We start from the raw sequence: 19,260 nt of genomic DNA, 5'->3' as shown, positions 1-19,260 counted from the left end.
TTAGGGTTAGGTTGAGGGTTAAGGTAAGGGTTACGATGAGGGTGAAGGTTAGGGTTTGGTTGAGGGTGAGGGTTCGGGTTAGGGTTAGGGTGAGCTTGAGGGTTATGGTTAGTGTTAGGGTGAGGGTTAGGATGAGGGTTAGGTTTAGGATTAGTGTTAGGGTGAGGGCTAGGGTGAGGGTGAGATTTAGGGTTAGGGTTAGGGTTAGGGTGAGGTTTAGGGTTAGGGATAGGGTTAGTGTTAGGCTGAGGGTGACGTTTATGTTTAGAGTTAGGGGTAGGATGAGGCTGAGGTTGAGGGTTAGGGTTAGGGTTAGTGTAAGATTTAGGGTTAGGGTGAGGGTTAGGATTGAGGGTGAGTGTTAGGTTTAGGGTTAGGTTTAGGTTTAGGGTAAGGGTTAGGGTGAGTGTGAGCATTAGGGTGAGTGTGAGCATTAGGGTTTGGCTTAGGGTTAGGCTGAGGTTAAGGGTGAGGGTTAGGGTTAGTGTTAGATTAAGGTTTAGGGTTAGGGTTAGGGTTAGGGTGAAATTTAGGGTTCGGTTATATTTAGCGTTAGGGTGAGGGTTATGCTTTAGGTTAAGGTGAGCATGAGGTTTAGGATTATGTTGAGGATTAGGCTTAGGTTTAGATCTAGGGTGAGGGTTAAGGTTAGGGTGAGGGTGAGGGTAAGGATGAGGATTAGGGTTAGGATTAGGGTTAGGGTGAAGCCTAGGGTGAGGGTGAGGGTTAGGGTTAGTGTTAGATTAAGGTTTAGGGTTAGGGTGAGGGTGATGGTAAGTTTGAGGGTTAGGGTTACGGTCAGGGTGATGATTACGTTTAGGGTGAGGGTTAGGTTTAGGATTAGGGTTAGCCTGAGGATGAGTGTTAGGATTAGGGTTAGGTTTAGGGTTAGGGTTAGGTTTCAGGTTAGGATAAGTGTTATTGTTAGGGTTAGGGTTAGATTTATAGGGAGGGTGAGGGTGAGAATGAGGGTTAGGGTTAGGCTGAGGTTTACGTTTAGGTTTAGGATTAGGGTTAGGGTGAGGGTGATGGTTAGAGTTAGGGTGATTGTTAGGGTTAGGGTGAGAGTGAGAGTTAGGGTTCGGTTATGTTTAGGGTTAGGTTGAGTGTTAGGGTTAGGGTTATGGTGAGCATGAGGTTTAGGGTTAAGTTGAGGATTAGGCTTAGGGTTAGGGCTAGGGTGAGGGTTAAGTTTAGGGTTAGGGTGAGGGTAAGGATGAGGATTAGGGTTAGGATTAGGGTTAGGGTGAGGGATAAGGTGAGTTTGAGGGTTAGGGTTAGTGTTAGATTAAAGTTTAGGTTTAGTGTTACGGTTAGGGTGAGGGTTCGTTTGAGGGTTAGGGTTATGGTGTGGGTGATGATTAGGGTTAGGGTGAGGGTTTGGTTTAGGATTAGGGTTAGCTTGAGGGTGAGTGTTAGGATTACTGTTAGGGTTAGGGTTAGGTTTCGGTTTAGGATTAGTGTTATTGTTAGGGTTAGGGTTAGAGTTATGGTGAGGGTGAGGGTGAGGATTAGGGTTAGGGTGAGGTTTAAGGTTAGGGTTAGGATTAGGGTTAGGGTGAGGGTTAGAGTTAGGGTGAGGGTGAGTATTAGGGTTGCGATGAGGGTTAGCGTTAGGATTATGGTTAGCAAGAGGGTGAGTGTTAGGATTACAGTTAGGGTTAGGATTAGGGTTAGGATTAGTGTTCTTGTTAGGGTTAGGGTTAGAGTTATGGTGAGGGGAAGGCGAGGGTGAGGGTTAGGGTTTGGGTTAGGGTGAGGTTTACGGTTAGGGTTAGGATTAGAGTTAGTGTGAGGGTGAGAATGAGGGTTAGGGTTATGGTGAGAGTTAGTGTTAGGGTTAGGCGCAGGGTTAGTATGAGGGTTAGGGTTAGGATTAGGGTTAGGGTGAGTACTAGGGTGAGGGTGAGGTTTAGGGTTAGGGTTAGGGTGAGGTTTAGGGTTAGGGTTAGGGTGAGTGTGAGGGTTAGGGTTAGGGTTAGGTTTAGGCTTAGGGTTACACTGAGGGTGAGGGTGAGCATGAGGTTTAGGCTTCGGATTAGGGTTAGGGTGAGGGTGAATTTGTGTGCTAGAGTTAGGTTTAGGATTAGGCTTAGGGTTAGGCTGAGCTTGAGGTTGAGGGTAAGGGTTAGTGTTAGGGTGAGGTTAAGGTAAGGGTTAGGGGGAGGGTTAGGATGAGGTTTAGTGTTAGGATTAGGGTTAGGGTGAGGGCTAGGGTGAGGGTGAGGTTTAGGTTTAGGGTCATGGTGAAGTTTAGTGTTAGAGTTAGTGTTTGGGTGATGCTGAGGGTGAGGGTTAGGGTTAGTATTAATGATAGGCTTAGGCTTAAGGGGAGGTTTAGTTTGAGGGTTAGGATTTGGGTTAGTAGTAGGATTAAGGTTAAGGTGAGGGTGAGGATTAGGGTTAGGGTTAGGGTAAGGCTTTGGGTAAGGCTGAGGTTGAGGGTGAGGGTTAGTGTTAGGGTGAGGTTTAGGGTTATGTTTAGGGTGAGTTTGAGGGTTAGGGTTAGGCTTAGGCTTAGGATTATGCTGAGGGTGAGTGTGTGGTTTAGTGTTAGGGTTAGTGTTATGGGGTGGGTTAGGATGAGGGTTAGGGTTAGTGTGAGGTTTAGGTTGAGGGTGAGTGTGTTGTTAGGGTTAGGTTTTGGATTAGGCTTAGGGTTAGGCTGAGAGTGAGTTTGAGGCTGAGGGTTAGTGTTAGGGTGAGGGTTAGGATAAGGGTTAGGGGGAGGTTTAGGAAAAGGGATAGGGTTAGGATTAGTGGTGGGTGAGGCTAGAGTGAGAATGAGGTTTAGGGTTAGGGTTAGCTTGAGGGTTAGGATTATGGTAAGGGTGACAGTTAGTGTTCGGGTTAAGTTTAAGGTTAGGTTGAGGGTGAAGGTAAGGGTTACGGTGAGGGTTCGGATTAAGGTTAGGGTGAGCATGAGGGTTATGATTAGTGTTAGGGTGTGGGTTAGGATGAGGGTTCGGGTTAGGATTAGTGTTAGGTTGAGGGCTAGGCTGAGGATGAAGTTTAGGGTTAGGGTTAGGTTTAGGGTGAGGTTTAGGTTTAGGGGTAGGGTTAGTGTTCGGGTGAGGGTGACGTTTACGGTTAGTGTTAGGGGTAGGATGAGGCTGAGGTTGAGGGTTAGGGTTAGGGTTAGTGTTAGTTTTAGGGTTAGGGTGAGGGTTAGGTTGAGGGTGAGGGTTAGTGTTAGGGTTAGGATTAGGTTTAGGGTAAGGTTTAGGGTGAGTGTGAGCATTAGGTCTAGGGTTAGGGTTTGGCTTAGGGTTAGGTTGAGGGTGAGGGTGAGGATCAGGGTTAGGGTTAGTGTTAGATTAAGGTTTAGGGTTAGGGTTAGGGTTAGGGTGAGAGTTAGGGTTCGATTATGTTTAGGGTTAGGGTAAGGGTTATGGTTATGTTTAAGTTGAGCATGAGGTTTAGGGTTACATTGAAGATTAGGCTTAGGGTTAGGGCTAGGGTGAGGGTTAAGTTTAGGGTTAGTGTGAGTGTAAGGTTGAGGATTAGGTTTAGGGTGAGGGCTAGGGTGAGGTTGAGGGTTAGGGTTAGTTTTAGATTAAGGTTTAGGTTTAGGGTTTGGGTTAGGGTGAGGGTTAGGTTTAGGATTAGGTTTAGCCTGAGGATGAGTGTTAGGATTAGGGTTAGGGTTAGGGTTAGGGTTAGGTTTCGGGTTAGGATTAGTGTTATTTTTAGGGTTAGGGTTAGAGTTATGGTGAGGGTGAGGGTGAGGGTGAGGGTGAGGGTGAGGGTTAGGGTGAGGTTTAGTGTTAGTGTTAGGATTAGTGTTAGTGTGAGGGTGAGGTTTAGGGTTAGATTCAGGGTTAGTTGGAGGGTTAGGTCTAGGGTTAGGCTTAGGGTTAGTTTTAGGGTTAGGGATAAGGTGAGGGTTAGGTTGAGGTTTAGGTTTTTGGTTAGGGTTAGGATTAAGATGAGCGTGAGGGTGAGTGTGATGGTTAAGTTTAGGGATAGGCTTAACCTTAAGATTAGGCTGAGGGTGAGGGTATGGGTGAAGATTAGGTTTAGGGTGATGGTTAGCATAAGGGCTAGGGTGAGGGTTAAGATGAGGGTTAGGATTAGGATTAGGTTTAGGGTGAGAGCTAGGGTGAGGGTGAGGGTTAGTGTAAGGTTTTGGCTTAGGCTTAGGTTTAGGCTGAGCATGAGCTTGAGGGTGAGGGTTAGGGTTAGGGTGATGTTTAGGTTTACAATTAGGGTGAGTTTTAGGATGAGGTTTAGGGTTAGGGTGAGGATGATGGTAAGGGTAAAGGTGAGGTTTAGGCCAAGGGTCAGGTTTAAGATAAGGGTGAGGTTTAGGGTTAAGTTTAGGGTTAGGGTAAAGGTTAAGGTTAGGGTTAGGTGAGGGTTAGATTGAGGATTAGGGTTATGGTTAGTGTGAGATTTAGGGTGAGGATGAAGGTTAGGGTTAGGGTCAGGGTGATGGTTAGAATTAGGGTTAGGGTGAGGGCTAGGGTGAGGGTGAGGATTAGTGTTTTGGTTAGGTTAAGGGTGAGGTTTAGGATTAGGGTGAGGTTTAGCGTTAGTGTGAGGGTTAGTGTTATGGTTAGGGTTAGCATTAGGGTGCGGGTTATGGTTAGTGTGCGGGTTAGGGTTAGTTTTAGGGTTATTGTTAGGTTTAGGGTTAGGGTTAAGGTTATGGTGATGGTGAAGGTTAGGGTTAGGGTTAGGGTGAGGTTTAGTGTTAGGGTTAGGGTTAGAGTTAGGTTTATGATGAGGGTGAGGTTTAGGGGTACAGTTCGGGTTATGGTGAGGGTTAGGGTTAGGGTGTGTGTTAGCGTGGGGGTGACAGTAAGGGTAAAGTTGAGGGTTAGGCTGAGGCTGAGGGTTACGGTAAGTGTGAGGGTTAGGGTTAGGGTGAGGGTTAGTGTTAGCTTTAGGGTGAGGTTGAGGGTTAGATTGAGGATTAGTGTTAGGGTTAGTGTGAGGTTTAGGGTGAGGATGAGGGTTAGGATTAGGGTGAAGGCTTGGGTGAGTGTGAGGGTTGGGGTTAGTGTTAGGTTGAGGTTTAGGGTTAGGGTATTGTTTAGGGTTAGTGTGCGTGTTAGTGTTAGTGTTAGGTTTAGTGTTAAGGTGAGGGAAAGTATTAGGGTGAGCATTAGGGTTAGGGTGAGGGTTATGGTTAGGGTGAGTGTAAGGGTTAGAGTTATGTTTATTGTTAGGGTTTGGTATAGTGTTACGGTTTCGGTGAGGGTGAGGGTGAGGGTTAGGGTTAGGGTGAGGTTTAGGGTTAGGGTTAGGGTTAGGATTAGGGTGAGGTTGAGCTTTAGGGTTAGATTTAGGGTTAGTGTTAGTGTGAGGGTTAGCGTTAGCATTAGGGTTAGTGTTACAGTGAGGGTACGTCTTAGGGTGAGGGTTTGTGTCAGGGTGAGGGTTATGGTTAGTGTGAGGGTTAGGATTGGTGATAGGGTTATTGTTAGGGTTCGGTTTAAGGTTATGGTTATAGTGCGAGTGAGGGTGAGGGTTAGGGTTAGGGTTAGGGTGAGGTTTAGAGTGAGAGTGAGGTTTAGGGTTAGAGTTAGGGTTAGGGTGAGGATTAGGTTGAGGGTTAGGGTTAGGGTTAATGTTAGGTTTAGGCTTACGGTGAGAGTTAATGGGAGGTTTAGGGTTAGGGTTAGGGTTAGGATTACGGTTAGGGTGAGGGTGAGTGTGTGTGTTAGGGTTTGGTTTAGGGTTAGGCTTAGCGTTAGGCTGAGGGTGAGGTTGAGGGTGATGGTTAGGTTTAGCTTTAGGGTTAGGGTTTCGGTGAGTTTGAGGGTTAGGATTAGGTTGAGGGTGGGGTTAGGATTAGGCTTAGGGTGAGGGTGAGGGTGAGGTTTATGTTTAGGGTTAGGATGATGGTTAGGGTTAGGATTAGTGTTAGGGTGAGTGCTAGTGTGAGGGTGATGGTTAGTGTTAGGGTGACGGTTAGGTTTACGGTTAGGGTGAGGGTTTGGATGAGGTTTAGGGTTAGGAGGAGGTTTAGGGTGAGCATGATGGTAAGGGTAAAAGTGAGGTTTAGGCTGAGGGTTAGGGTTAAGATAAGGGTGAGTGTTAGGGTTAGGTTTAGTGTTAGGGTAAGGGTTAGGATTAGGGTTAGGATGAGGGTTAAATTGAGGTTTAGGGTTAGGGTTAGTTTCAGGTTTAGTTTGAGGATGAGGGTTAGGGTTAAGGTTAGGGTTAGGGTGAGGATGAGTTTTTGTGGTGTCATTAGGGTTAGGGTGAGAGTTAGGGTGAGGGTTAAGTTTAGGATTAACGTGGGGGTGCTGGTAAGTGTAAACGGGAGGGTTAGGCTGAGGTTGAGGGTTATAGTGGGGTGAGATTTAGGGTTAGGTTGAGGGTTAGGGTTATGGGAAGGGTATGGGTGATAGTTAGATTGAGGATTAGTGTTAGGGTTAGTGTGAGGTTTAGGGTGAGGATGAGGGTTAGGGGTAGGGTGAGGGTTAGGGTGAGGGTGAGGTTTAGGTTAGATTTAGGGTTAGTTGGAGGGTTAGGTTGAGGTTTAGGGTTATGGTTAGGGTTAGTGTTAGGAGTAGGGTGAGTGTGAGGGTGAGGGTGAGGGTTAGGGTTAGTCTTAGGTGTAGGCTCAAGGTTAGGCTGAGTGTGAGGGTGGGGGTGAAGATTAGGTTTATGGTGATGGTTAGGGTTGGGGCTAGGGTGAGGGTTAGGATTAGGATTAGGGTTAAGGTGAAGGCTAGGGTGAGGGTGAGGGTTAGGGTAAGGGTTAAGCTTCGGCTTAGGGTTAGGCTGAGAGTGAGTTTGAGGGTGAGGGTTAGGTTTAGAGTGATGGTTAGGTTTACGGTTAGTGTGAAAGTTAGGATGAGCTTTAGGGTTAGGGTGAGGGTTAGGGTGAGGATGATGGTAAGGGTAAAGGTGAGGTTTAGGCTAATGGCGAGGGTTAAGATAAGGGTGAGGGTTAGGGTTTGATTTAGGGTTAGGGTTAGGGTTAGGGTTATGGTTAGGGTGAGGATTAGATTGAGGATTAGGGATAGGGTTAGTGTGAGGTTTAGAGTGAGGATGAGGGTTAGGGTTAGGGTGAGGGTGAGGGTTAGGATGAGGTTTAGTTTTAGGACTAGGGTTAGAGTGAGGGGTAGGGTGAGGTTGAGGTTTAGGGGTTGGTTTAGGGTGAGGGTTAGGGTGAGGGTGAGGTTTAGGGATAGAGTTAGGGTTAGGGGGAGGGTTAGGGTGAGGTTTATTGTTATTGTTAGTGTTAGGGTTATGGGATGGTGAGGGTTAGGTTGAGGTTTAGGGATTGGGTTAGGTTTAGTATTAGGGTTAGCGTGAGGGTGAGTGTGATGGCTAGGGTGAGGGCTAGTCTTAGTCTTAGGGTTAGGCTGAGGGTGAGGGTGGGGGTGAGTATTAGGGTTAGGGTGATGGTTTGGGTTAGGGTTAGTGTTATTGTTAGGGTTACGTTTAGAGTTACGGTGAGGGTGAGGGTGCGGGTGAGGGTTAGGGTTAGAGTTAGGGTGGGGTTTAGGGTTAGGTTTAGGGTTAGTGTGAGGTTGAGGTTTAGGGTTAAATATAGGGTTAGGGGGAGGGCTAGGGTTAGGGTTACGGATAGGGTTAGTGTTAGAGATAGGGTGAGGTTGAGGATTAGGTTGAGGTTTAGGGTTAGGTTTATGGTTATGGTTAGTTTGAGGGTTAGTGTTAGGATTAGGGTTAGTATTAGGGTGATGGTAAGTTTTAGGGTGAGGGTTTGGGTTAATGTGAGGGTTATGGTTAGGGTGAGTGTTAGGATTACGGTTGGGGTGATTGTTAGGTTTAGGTTTAGGGTTTGGGTTACGGTGATGGTGAGGTATAGGGTTAGGGTTAGGGTGAGGTTTAGGGTTTGGGTTAGGGTTAGAATGAGGGTTAGGATGAAGGTGAGGTTTGTGGTTAGATTTAGGGTAATGGTGAGGGTTAGGGTTAGGATTTGGGTTAGGGTGAGGGTGAGTGTGTGTGTTAGGGTTAGGTTTAGGTTTAGGCTAATAGTTAGGCTAAGGGTGAGGTTGAGGGTGAAGGTTTGTGTTAGGGTTTGGGTTTGGTTTAGTGTTAGGGTGATGGTTAATGTGAGTGTTAGGATTAGGGTTAGGGTTATGGTGAGTGTTAGGGTTAGGGTTAGGTTGAGGTTTTGGGTTAGGGTAAGAGTTAGGGTTCGATTAAGTTCAGGGTTAGGGTGAGGTTTAGGGTTAGGGTTATGGTGATCATTAGGGTTACTGTTAGGTTGAAGGTTTGGGTTAGGTTAAGGATGAGGGCTAGTTTTAGGATTAGGGTGAGGGTTAGGATGAGGATTAGGGTTAAGATTTGTGTTAGGGTGAAGGATAGAGTGAGGGTGAGAACTAGGGTTAGTGTTAGGTTAAGGTTTAGGGTTAAGGATAGCATTAGGATGAGGGTTAGGACGAGGGTTTGGGTTACGGTGAGGGTGAAGTTTAGGTTTAGGGTGAGGGTTAGGGTTAGGGTTATGGTTAGGGTGAGGGTGAGGTTTACTGTTAGAGTTAGGGTTAGGGTGAAGCTGAGGGTGAGTGTTAGGGTTCCAGTTAGTGTTAGGTTTAGGGTGAGTGTAAGGGTCAGGGTTAGAGTGAGGGTAAGGGTGAGTGTTAGGGTTAGGGTTAAGGTTATGGGGAGGGTTAGGATGAGGGTTAGGACAAGGATTAGGGTTAGGGTGAGGGCTAGGCTGAGGGTGAGGTTTAGGGTTAGCTTTAGGGTGAGGTTTAGGTTTAGGATTAGGATTAGGATTAGGGTAAGGGTTAGGGTGAGTGTGCGGGTTAGGGTTAAGTTTATGGTTAGGCTTAGGGTTACACTGAGGGTGAGGGTGAGGATTAGGGTTAGGATTAGGGTTAAGGTGAGATTGAGTGTGTGTGTTAGAGTTAGGTTTAAGGTTAGGCTTCAGGTTAGGCTGAGGGTGAGGATTAGGGTTTGGGTGAGGGTTAGGGTAAGTGTTAGGGGGAGGGTTAGGATGTGGGATAGTGTTAGGATTAAGGTTAGGGTGAGGGCTAGGGTGAGGGAGAGGATTAGGGTTATGATTAGGGTGAGGGTGCGGTTTAGCATTAGGGTGAGGGTTAAGGTTAGTGTGAGGATTAATGCTACGGTTAGGTTTAGTGTTAGGGTGAGGGTATGTGTTAGGGTGAGGGTTAGGGTTAAGGTGCATGTTATGGTTAGTGTGAGGGTTAGGGTTAGGGTTAGAATTATTGTTAGGTTTAGGATTAGGGTTACGGTTAAAGTGAGGGTGAATATTAGGGTTAGTGTTAGTGTGGGGGTTAGCGTGGGGGTAATGGTAAGGGTAAAGGTTAGGGTTAGGGTGAGGTTGAGCGGTACGATAAGGGTGATGGTTAGGGTTAGGGTTACAGTTAGGCTGAGGGTGAGGGTGGGGGTGACGATTAGGGTTAGGTGATGGTTAAGGTTAGGGTTATGGTGAAGTCTAGGTTGAGGGTAAGGGTTGGGGTTAGTGTTAGGCTGAGGTTTAGGGTTTGGGTGATGTTTAGGGTGAGTGTGAGGGTTATGGTTAGATTGAGGTTTAGGGTTAGGGTTAGGGTTAGGGTTAGGGTTAGGGTGAGGTTGAGGTTTAGGGTTAAATTTATGGTTAGTGTTAGTGTGAGGTTAGTGTTAGCGTTAGGGTTAGTGTTATGGTTAGGGTAAATCTTAGGGTGAGGGTTTGGGTCAGGGTGAAGTTTATGGTTAGGGTGAGCGTTAGGATTAGGGTTAGGGTTATTTTTAGGGTTTGGTTTAAGGTTACGGTTATGGTGCGGTTGAGGGTGAGGGTTAGGGTTAGTGTTAGGGTGAGGTTTAGGGTTACAGTTAGGGTTAGGGTGAGGATTGGGGTTAGGGTTAGGCTTAGGCTTAGGCTTAGGCTTAGGCCGAGCATGAGGGTGAGTGTTAGGGTTCGTGTTTGGGTGAGGGGTAGTGTTAGGATTAGGGTTAGGTTGAGGGTGAGTTTTAGGGTTAGATTTAGGGTTAGTGTTTGGGTGAGGTTTAGTGTTAGAGTTAGGGTTAGTGTGAGGCTGAGGGTGAGGGTTAGGGTTAGGATTAATGTTAGGGTTAGGCTTAAGTTGAGGGTTAGGTTGAGGGTGAGGGTTAGGGTCAGGGTTAGGAGTAGGATTAGTGTTAGTGTTAGGGTGAGTGTGAGGGTTAGGGTTAGGTTTACTGATAGGCTTAGGGTTAGGCTGAGGTTGAGGGTGAGTGTTAGGGTTAGGGTGAGGGTTAGTGTTAGTGTTAGGTTAGTGTTACCGTTAGGGTTAGTGTTAAGATGAGGGTAAACCTTAGGGAGAGGTTTGGGTCAGGGTGACGGTTATGTTGCGGGTGAGGTTGAGGGTTAGGTTTAGTGTTAGGGTGAGGTTTAGGGTGAGGGTGAGGTTTAGGATTAAAGTTAGGGTTAGGGTGAGTGTGAGGGTTAGGGTTAGGGATAGGCTTAGGATTAGGCTGAGGGTGAGGGTGTATGTTAGGGTTAGGATTAGTGTTAGGGTGAGGTTTAGGATTTGGGTTAAGGTTAGAGTTAGGGTTAGGGTGAGGTTGAGCTTTAGGGTTAAAGTTAGGGTTAGGGTGAGGTTTAGGTTGAGGGTTAGGATAAGGGTTATATTTAGGTTTAGGGTTACAGTTAGAGTTAGGGGGAGGGTTAGGGTTAGGTTTAGTGTTAGGGATAGGATTTGGGTTAGAGTGAGGGTGAGTGTGTGTGTTAGGTTTAGGTATAGGGTTAGGCTTACGATTAGGCTGAGGGTGAGGTTGAGGGTGAGGGTTAGGGTTAGGGGGAGGTTTAGGTTGAGGGTTAGGGTTAGGATTAGGGTTAGGGTAAGGGATAGGGTTAGTGTGAGGGTGAGGTTTAAGTTTAGGGTTAGGGTTAGGGTGAGGTTTGTGTTGGGGTTAGGGTTAGAGTTAGGGTTAGGGTGAGGGTGAGGTTTATGGGTACAGTTAGGGTTAGGGTGCGGGTTAGCTTGGGGGTGACGTTAAGGGTAAAGTTGAGGGTTAGGCTGAGGGTGAGGGTTATGGTAAGGGTTAGGTTTAGGTTTAGGGTGAGGGTTAGTGTTCGCTTTAGGGTGAAGGTGAGGGTTATATTGAGGATTAGTGTTAGGGTTAGTGTGAGGTTTAGGGTGAGGATGAGGGTTAGGGTTAGGGTGCTGGCTAGGAAGAGGGTGAGGTTCAGGGTTAGTGTTAGGGTGAAGTTTAGGGTTAGTGTGATGGTTAGGGTTAGTGTGAGTGTTAGTTTTAGGGTTAGAGTTAGTGTTAGGGTGAAGGTAAGTGTTAGGTTGAGGGTTAGGTTTAAGGTGAGAGTTATGGTTAGGGTGAGGGTTAGGGTTAGGGTGAGGGTTATGGTTAGGGTGAGGGTTAGTGTTTGGGTTAGGATTATAGTAAGCATTAGGGTTATCGTTAAGGTTATGGTGAGGGTGAGGGTGAGCCTTAGGTTTAGGGCTAGGATGAGGTGTAGTTATAGGGTTAGGGTTAGGTTTAGTGTCAGGGTGAGGTTTAGTGTTAGAGTTAGGGTTAGGATGAGGCTGAGGGTGAGAATTAGGTTTAGGATTAATGTTAGGTTTAGGCTTAAGGTGAGGGTTAGGTTGAGGGTGAGGGTTAGATTTAGGGTTAGGATTAGGATTAGGTTTAGGGTTAGGGTTAGTGTTAGGTTTAGGGATAGGCTTAGGGTTAGACTGAGGTTGAGGGTGAGTGTTAGGTTTAGGGTGAGGGTTAGGGTTAGGGTTAGGATTAGGAATAGGTTTAGAGTTAGGGTGAGTGTGAGGGTTAGGGTTAGGTTTAGGGTTGGGCTTAGGTTTAGGCTCAGGATGAGGGTGAGGGTGAGGGTTATGGTTAGGGTGAGGGTTAGGGTTAGGGTTATGGGGAGGGTTAGGATGAGGGTTAGGGTTAGGATTAGGGTTAGAGTGAGGGCTAGGAAGAGGTTGAGGTTTATGGTTAGGGTTAGGGTGAGGGTTAGTGTGAGTGTTAGTTATAGTGTTAGAATTAGGTTTAAGCTGAGGATGAGGGTGAGGCTTAGGGTTCTGGTTAGGATTAGGATTAGGGTAAGGGTTAGAGTGAGTGTGAGGGTTAAGGTTCTGGTTAGGGTTAGGCTTTGGATTACACTGAGGGTGAGGGTGAGGGATAGGATTAGGCATAGGGTTAAGGGGAGGGTGAGTGAGTGTGTTAGGTTAGGTTTAGGTTTAGGTTAAAGGTTAGGCTAAGGGTGAGGTTGAAGGTGAGTGTTAGGGTTAGGGTGAGGTTTAGGGTTAGGGTTAGGGTTAAGTTGAGAGTAAGGGTGAGGGTTAGGGTTAGTGTTAGGGTGAGGGTTAGGATGAAGTTTAGAATTAGGGTTAGGGTGAGGGCTAGGCTGAGGGTGAGGTTTAGGTTTAGGGTTAGGTTTAGGGTTAGGGTTAGGTTTAGGGTGAGGGTGAGGTTTAGGGTTAGAGTTAGTGTAAGGGTGAGGCTGAGGTTGAGGTTTAGTTTTAGGGTTAGTTTTCGAGTTAGGGTTAGGGTAACGGTTAGGGTGATGGTGAGGATTAGGGTTAGAGTTAGGATTAGGATTAGAGTAAGGATTAGGGTTAGTTTGAGGGTTAGGTTTAGGGTTAGGTTTAGGCTTAGGTTTAGGCTGAGGCTGAGGATGAGGGTGACGGTTAGGGTTAGGGTTAGGGTGGGTTTTAGGGATAGGGTTAGTGTTAGGTTAGGGATTAGTGTGAGGGTTAGGGTTAGGGTTAGTATTACGATTATGGTGAGGGTGAGGGTGAGTGTGATGGTTAGGGTTAGGGTGAGAGTTAGGGTTCGGTTAAGTTTAGGGGTAGGGTGATTGTTAGGTTTAGGATTAGGGTGAGTGTAAGTGTTAGGGTTAGGTTGAGGGTTTGGGTTAGGGTAAGGATGAGGGTTAGTGTTAGGGTTCGTGTGAGGGTTAGGATGATGATTAGGGTTACGATTAGTGTTAGGGTGAGGGTTAGGGTGAATGTGAGGATTAGGGTTTGTTTTCGTGTGAGGTTTAGGATTAGGTTTGGGGTTCGGGTGAGGGTTAGGATGAGGGTTAGGGTTCCGGTGAGGGTGAGGGTTAGGGTTAGGGTGAGGTTTAGGGTTAGGATTCGGGTTAGGGGGAGGTTGAGTGTTAGCATTAACGTTAGGGTTAGGGTTAGGTTTAGGGTTAGGATTACTGTTATAGTTAGGGTTAGGGTTAGAGTTATGGTGAGGGTGAGGGTTAGGGTGATTGTGAGGTTTATGGTTAGATTTAGTTTCAGTTGGAGCGTTAGGTCGTGGGTTAGGGTTTGTGTTAGGGTTAAGGTTAGGGTGAGGGTTAGGTTGAGGTTTAGGGTTAGGGTTAGGGTTAGGGTGAGGGTGAGGGTGACGGTGAGTGTGAGGTTTAGGGTTAGGGTTAGGCTTAGGCTTAGGGTTAGGCTGAGGGTGAGGGTGGGGGTGAGGATTAGGTTTAGGGTGATGGTTAGGGTTAGGGTTATGGTGAAGGTTAGTGTTAGGGTTAGGGATAGACTGACGATTAGGGTGAGGATGAGGTTTAGGGATAGAGGTAGGGTTACGGTGAGGGTTAGCGTTAGAGTGAGGGTTAGGGGGGAGTTGACGTTAAGGATAAAGGTGAGGGTTAGGCTGAGGTTGAGGTTACAGTAATTGTGCGGGTTAGGGTTAGGGTGAGGGTAAGTGTTAGGGTGAGGGTTAGGGTTAAGGTGAGAGTAAGTGTTAAGGTGAGGGTTAGGGTTAGGGTGAGGGTTATGGTTAGTTTCAGGTTTAGGGTTAGGGTTAGGATTATTGTTAGCATTAGGATTAGGTTTACGGTTATGGTGAGGGTGAGGGTGAGGGTTAGGGTTAGGGCTAGGATGAGATTTAGGGATAGGGTTAGGGTTAGGTTTAGGGTCAGGGTGAGGTTTAGTATTAGAGTTATGGTTAGGGTGAGACTGAAGGTGAGGGTTAGGGTTAGGGTTAGTGTTATGGTTAGGGTTAGGGTGAAAGTTAGGAGTAGAGTAAGGGTTAGGGTTAGGCTTAAGTTTAGAGTTAGGTTTAGGGTTTCAGTTACGGTGAGGGTGAGTTTCAGTATTAGGGTTTGGGTGAGTGTGAGGTCTAAGGTTAGAATTAGGGTTAAGATTAGGATTATGGTTAGGGTTAGCTTGAGTGTGAGGGTTAGGGTTAGTGTTAGCCTTAGGTTTAGGCTGAGGTTTTGCGTGAGGTTTAGGGTTATGGTTAGCTTGATGGGTAGGGTTAGGGTTAAGGTGAGTTTTAGTGTTAGGGTTATGTTTAAGTTATGGTTAGGGTGAGGGTGAGGTTTAGGGGTAGAGTTAGTTTTAGGGTGAGGGTTATGGTGAGTGTAAGTTTTCTGTTGAGGGTTAGGTTAGGGGTGAAGTTAAGGGTAAACGTGAGGGTTAGGCTGAAGGTCAGGGTTACGTTAAGGTTGAGGGTTAGGGTTAGGGTGACCATTAGGGTTAGGGTTAGTGTGCGAGTTAGGGTATAGGTTAAGTGTAGGGTTAGGGTGAGGTTTAGGGTAAGGGTTAGGGTGAGGGTGAGGGTTAGGTTTAGGTTAAGGGCTAGGTTGAGGGTGAGGGTTAGGGTAAGGGTTAGGATGAGCACTAGGGTGAGGGTTAGGGTGAGGGTTAGGGTTAGATATAGGGTTAGGTTTAGGATTAGTGTTAGGTTGAGGGTGGGTGTGAGGGTTAGGGTTAGGGTTAGGATTAGGCTTAGAGTTAGGTTGAGGATTAGGGGTAGGGTTTGGGTTAGGGTGAGGCTGAGGCTGAGGATTAGGGAAAGGTTTAGGGTTAAGGTTATGCTTAGGGTTAGGCTGAGGTTGAGGGTGGTGGTTAGGATTAGAGTTAGGGTTAGCTTAGGCTTAGGTTTAGGGTTATTGTTAGTGTTACGGTTCGGGTTAAGTTTGCAGTGAGGGTGAGGCTGAGGGTGAGGGTTATGGTTAGAGTTAGGGTTAGCGTTAGGGTTAGTGTTATTGTTAGGTTTAGGGTTAGAGTTACGGTGAGGTTGAGGGTGAGGGTGAGGTTAGAGTTAGGGTGAGGTTTAGGGTTAGGGTTTGGGTTAGGGTTAGGGTGAGGGTGATATTTAGGGTTAGAGTTAGGGTTAGGTGGAAGGTTAGGGTGAGGTTTAGGGTTAGGGTTAGTGTTATGGTTAGTTTGAGGGTGAGGGTTAGGTTGAGGTTTAGGGATAGGGTTAGGTTTACTATTAGGGTTTGTGTGAGGGTTAGGGTGAGCATTAGGATGAGGGTTAGGCTTATGCTTTTGGTTCAGCTGAGGGTGAGTGTGGGGGTTAGGATTAGGGTTAGGGTGATGGTTTGGGTTATGGTTAGGGGGAGGTTTAGGGTGAGGGTTAGGGTTAAGTTTAGTGTTAGGATTAGGGTAAGGATGAGGGTTAGGGCTCGGGTTCGGGTTAGGGTTAGGGTAAGGGTGAAGTTTAGGGTTAGGGTTAGGGTTAGGGTTAGATTTATGGTGAGGGTGACAGTGCGGATGAGTGTGAGGTTTAGGGTTAGGCTTACGGTTAGGCTTAGGGTTAGGCTAATGGTCAGGGTGAGTTTTAGGGTTAGGGTGAGGGTTAGGGTTAAGGTTATGGGGGGGTTAGGATGAGGGTTAGTGTTAGGATTAGGGTTAGGGTGATTGCTATGGTGAGGGTGAGGTTTAGGTTTAGGTTAGGTTGAGGTTCATGGTTAGGGTTAGGGTTAGGGTTAGGGTCACGTTGAGGTTTATGGTAAGAGTTAGGGTTAAGTTGAGGCTGAGGGTGAGGGTTATGGTTAGGGTTAGGTTAAGGATTAGGGTAAGGGTTGGGGTGAGTGTGAGTGAAAGGGTTAGGGTTAGGGTTAGGCTTAGGTTTACACTGAGTTGAGAGTGAGGGTGAGGCTTAGGGTTAGGGTGAGAGTTAGGGTTCAGGGTAAGTTTAGGTTTAGGTTGAGGGTTAGGGTTAGGTTTACGTTGAGTGTTAGGTTTAGAGTTACGTTGAGGGTTAGGGTTAGGGTTAGGGTTGGGGTGAGGGTTAGGGTTAGTGTTAAAGTGAGGTTTAGAGTTAGGATTAGAGTTAGAGTGAGGCTTAGTATGAGGGTAAGGGTTACGGTAAGTGTGAGGGTTAGGGTTAGGGTGAGGGTTAGGGTTAGGGTTAGGGTTAGGGTGAGGGTGAGGGTTAGGATTATGGTTAGTTTTAGGGTTATTTTTAGGGTTACGGTTACGGTGAGGGTGAGGGTGAGGGTTAGGGTTAGGGTTAGGTTGAGGTTTTTAGTGTTAGGGTTAGGGTTAGAGTTAGGGTTAGGGTGAGGTTAGTGTTAGGGTTAGTGTGAGGTTAGTGTTTGGGTTATGTTATGCGTTACGGTTAGGGTTGTGGTTAGGGTTAGTGTTAGAATAAGAGTTAGGGTTACAGTAAGGGTGTGTTTTAAGGTTTGGGTGAGGGTTAGCATTAGGTTTAGGGTTAGGGTGAGGGTCTGGGTTAGGATTAGGGTTAGGGTTAAGGTTATTGTTAGGGTTAAGGTTATGGTGAGGTTGCTGGTGAGGATTATGGTTAGGGTTCGGTTGAGGTTTTTAGTGTTAGTGTTAGGGTTAAAGTTAGGGTTAGGGTGAGGCTAGGGTTAGGGTTAGTGTGAGGTTTAGTGTTTGGGTTAGGGTATGGGTTAGGGTGATGGTTGTGTTTAGGGTGAGGGTTAGGATTAGGGTTAGGGTTATTGTTTGGGTTAGGTTTAGGGTTACGGTTACGGTGAGGGTAAGGTTGAGGGTTCAGGTTTAGGGTTAAGGTCAGTTTTAGGGCTTGAGTAAGGGTTAGAGTTAGTGTTAGGGTTAGGGTAAGGTTTAGGGTCAGAGTATGGTTAGGATGATGGTTAGGTTGAGGGTTAGGGTTAGGGTTAGTGTTAGGGTTAGCGTGAGGTTTAGGTTGAGGTTGAGGGTTAGGGTTAGGGTTATGGGGAGGGTTAGGATGAGGGTTAGGGTTAGGATTAGGGTTAGGGTGAGGGCTAGGGTGAGGGTGAGTTCTAGGGTTAGGGTTAAGGTGAGGTTTAGGTTTAGGGTTAGGGTTAGTGGTAGAGTGAGGATTACGGTTAGGGTTATGGTGATGGTTAGGATTAGGGTTAGGGTCAGGATGGGGGTGAGGGTGGCGTTGAGGATTAGGGTTAGGGTTACCGTTAGGGTTATTGTGAGTTTTATGGTTAGGGTTAAGTTTGCAGTGAGGCTGAGGCTGAGGTTGAGTGTTATGTTTAGGGTTAGGGTCAGGTTTAGGGTTAATGTTATTGTTATGGTTAGGGTTAGAGTTACAGTGAGGTTGAAGGTGAGGGTGAGGATTAGCGTTAGCGTGAATTTTAGAGTTAGGTTTAGGGTTAGGGTTAGGGTGAGTTTGAGCTTTAGGGTTAGATTTAGGGTTAGGGGGAGGGTTAGGGTGAGGTTTAGGTTTAGGGGTAGTGTTAGGGTTAGGGTGAGGTTGAGGGTTAGGTTGAGGTTTAGGGAAAGGGTTAGGTTTAGGATTAGGATTAGGGTGACCATGAGTGTGAGGATAAGGGTAAAGGTTAGGCTTAGGCTTAGGAATAGGCAGAGGGTGAGGGTGGGATGAGGATTAGTTTTAGGGTGATGGTTAGGTTTAGGGGTAGTTTTATTGTAAGGGTTAGGGTTAGAGTTACGGTGAGGGTGAGGGTGCGGGTGAGGTTTAGGGTTAGGGTTAGGGTGGGGTTTAGGGTTAGGTTTAGGGTTAGGGTTAGGGTGAGGGTGAGGTTTAGGGTTAGATATAGCGTTAGGGTGACTGTTAGGGTGAGGGTTAGGGTTGGGTTTAGTATTAGGGTTAGGGTGAGGATGAGGGTTAGGGTTAGGGTTAGGGTAAGGGTTAGGTTTAGGGTTAGGGTTACAGTTAGGGTTAGAGTTACGGTGAGGGTGATAGTGGGGAATGAGTGTGAAGGTTACGGTTAAGTTTAGGGTTAGGCTTAGGGTTAGGCTTAGGTTTGGGCTAAGGGTGATTGTGAGGTTAATGGTTATTGTGAGGGTTAGGGTTAGGGTTATGGGGAGGGTAGGATGAGGGCTAGTGTTAGGATTAGGGTTAGCGTAATGGCTAGGGTGAGGGTGATGTTTAGAGTTAGTTTAGTGTGAGGTTTAGGGTTAGGGCTGGGGTAGGGTTAGGGTGAGGGTGAGGTTTAGGGTTAGAGTTTGGGTTAAGGTGAGGCTGAGGGTGAGGGTTACGGTTAGGGTTAGGATTAAGATTTGGGTAAGGGTTAGGGTGAGTGTGAGGGTTAAGGTTAGGGTTAGCGTTAGGCTTAGGGTTACATTGAGCGTGAGCATAAGGGTGAGGGTTAGGGTGAGAGTTAGGGGTCAGGTTAAGTTTACAGTTAGAATGAGGGTTAGGGTTAGGTTTACGTTGAATGTGAGTGTTAGGGTTAGGTTGAGGATTAGGGTTAGGGTTAGGGTGAGGTTTAGGTTTAGGGTTAGGGTGAGGGTTAGGATGAGGATTAGGGTTAGGATTAGGGTTAGGTTGAGGGCTAGGTTTAGGGTGATGGTTAGGGTTAGTTTTAGGGTGAGTTTTAGGGTTAGGGATAGGTTTATGGTGAGGGTTAGGATGAGGGTTAGGGTTACGTAAGGGTGAGGGTTAGGGTTTGGGTGAAGGTTAGAGTTAGGTTTAGTTTTAGGATGAGGGTGAGGGTTACGGTTAGTGTTAGGGTGAGGGTTAGGATGAGGGTTAGGGTTAGGATTAGGGTTAGGCTGAGGGCTAGGTTGAGGTTGAGGGTTAGAGTAAGGGTTAGGCTTAGGCTTAGGGTTAGGCTGAGCATGAGGTTGAGAGTGAGGGTTAGGGTTAGGGTGATGGTTAGGTTTAAGGTTAGGGTGAGGGTTAGAATGAGGTTTAAGGTAAGGTGAGCTTTAGGGTGAGGATGATGGTAAGGGTAAAGGTGAGGTTAAGGCTGAGGTTGAGGGTTAAGATAAGGGTGAGGGTTAGGGTTAGGTTTATGGTTAGGGTTAGGGTTATGATGAGGGTTAGATTGAGGATTAGGGTTAGGGTTAGGGTTAGTGTGAGGTATAGGGTGAGGATGAGGGTTAGGGTTATGGTGAGAGTGAGGGTTAGAATTAGGGTTAGTGTGAGGGCTAGGGAGAGGGTGAGGGTTAGAGTTAGGGTTCGGGTTAGGGTGAGGTTTAGGTTAGGGTGAGGTTTAAGGTTAGTGTGAAATTTACTGTTAGGGTAAGGGATAGTGTTAGGGTGAGGGTAAGTGTTAGGGTGAAGGTTAATGTTAGAGTTAGGGTTATGTTTAGGGTGAGGGTTAGTGTTAGGGTTAGGGTGAGGGTTAGGATGAGGATTAGGGTAAGGATTAGGGTTAGGGTGAGGGCTAGGGTGAGGGTGAGTGTTAAAGTGAGGGGGTAGGGTTAGGGTAAGGGTGAGGGTTAAGGTTATGAT

Source organism: Dipodomys merriami, unplaced genomic scaffold (genome assembly GCF_024711535.1).
Source record: "Dipodomys merriami isolate MVZ:Mamm:240054 unplaced genomic scaffold, mDipMer1.0.p SCAF_74, whole genome shotgun sequence".
NCBI lineage: Eukaryota > Metazoa > Chordata > Mammalia > Rodentia > Heteromyidae > Dipodomys > Dipodomys merriami.
Note: the sequence above shows the minus strand (reverse complement) of the source record.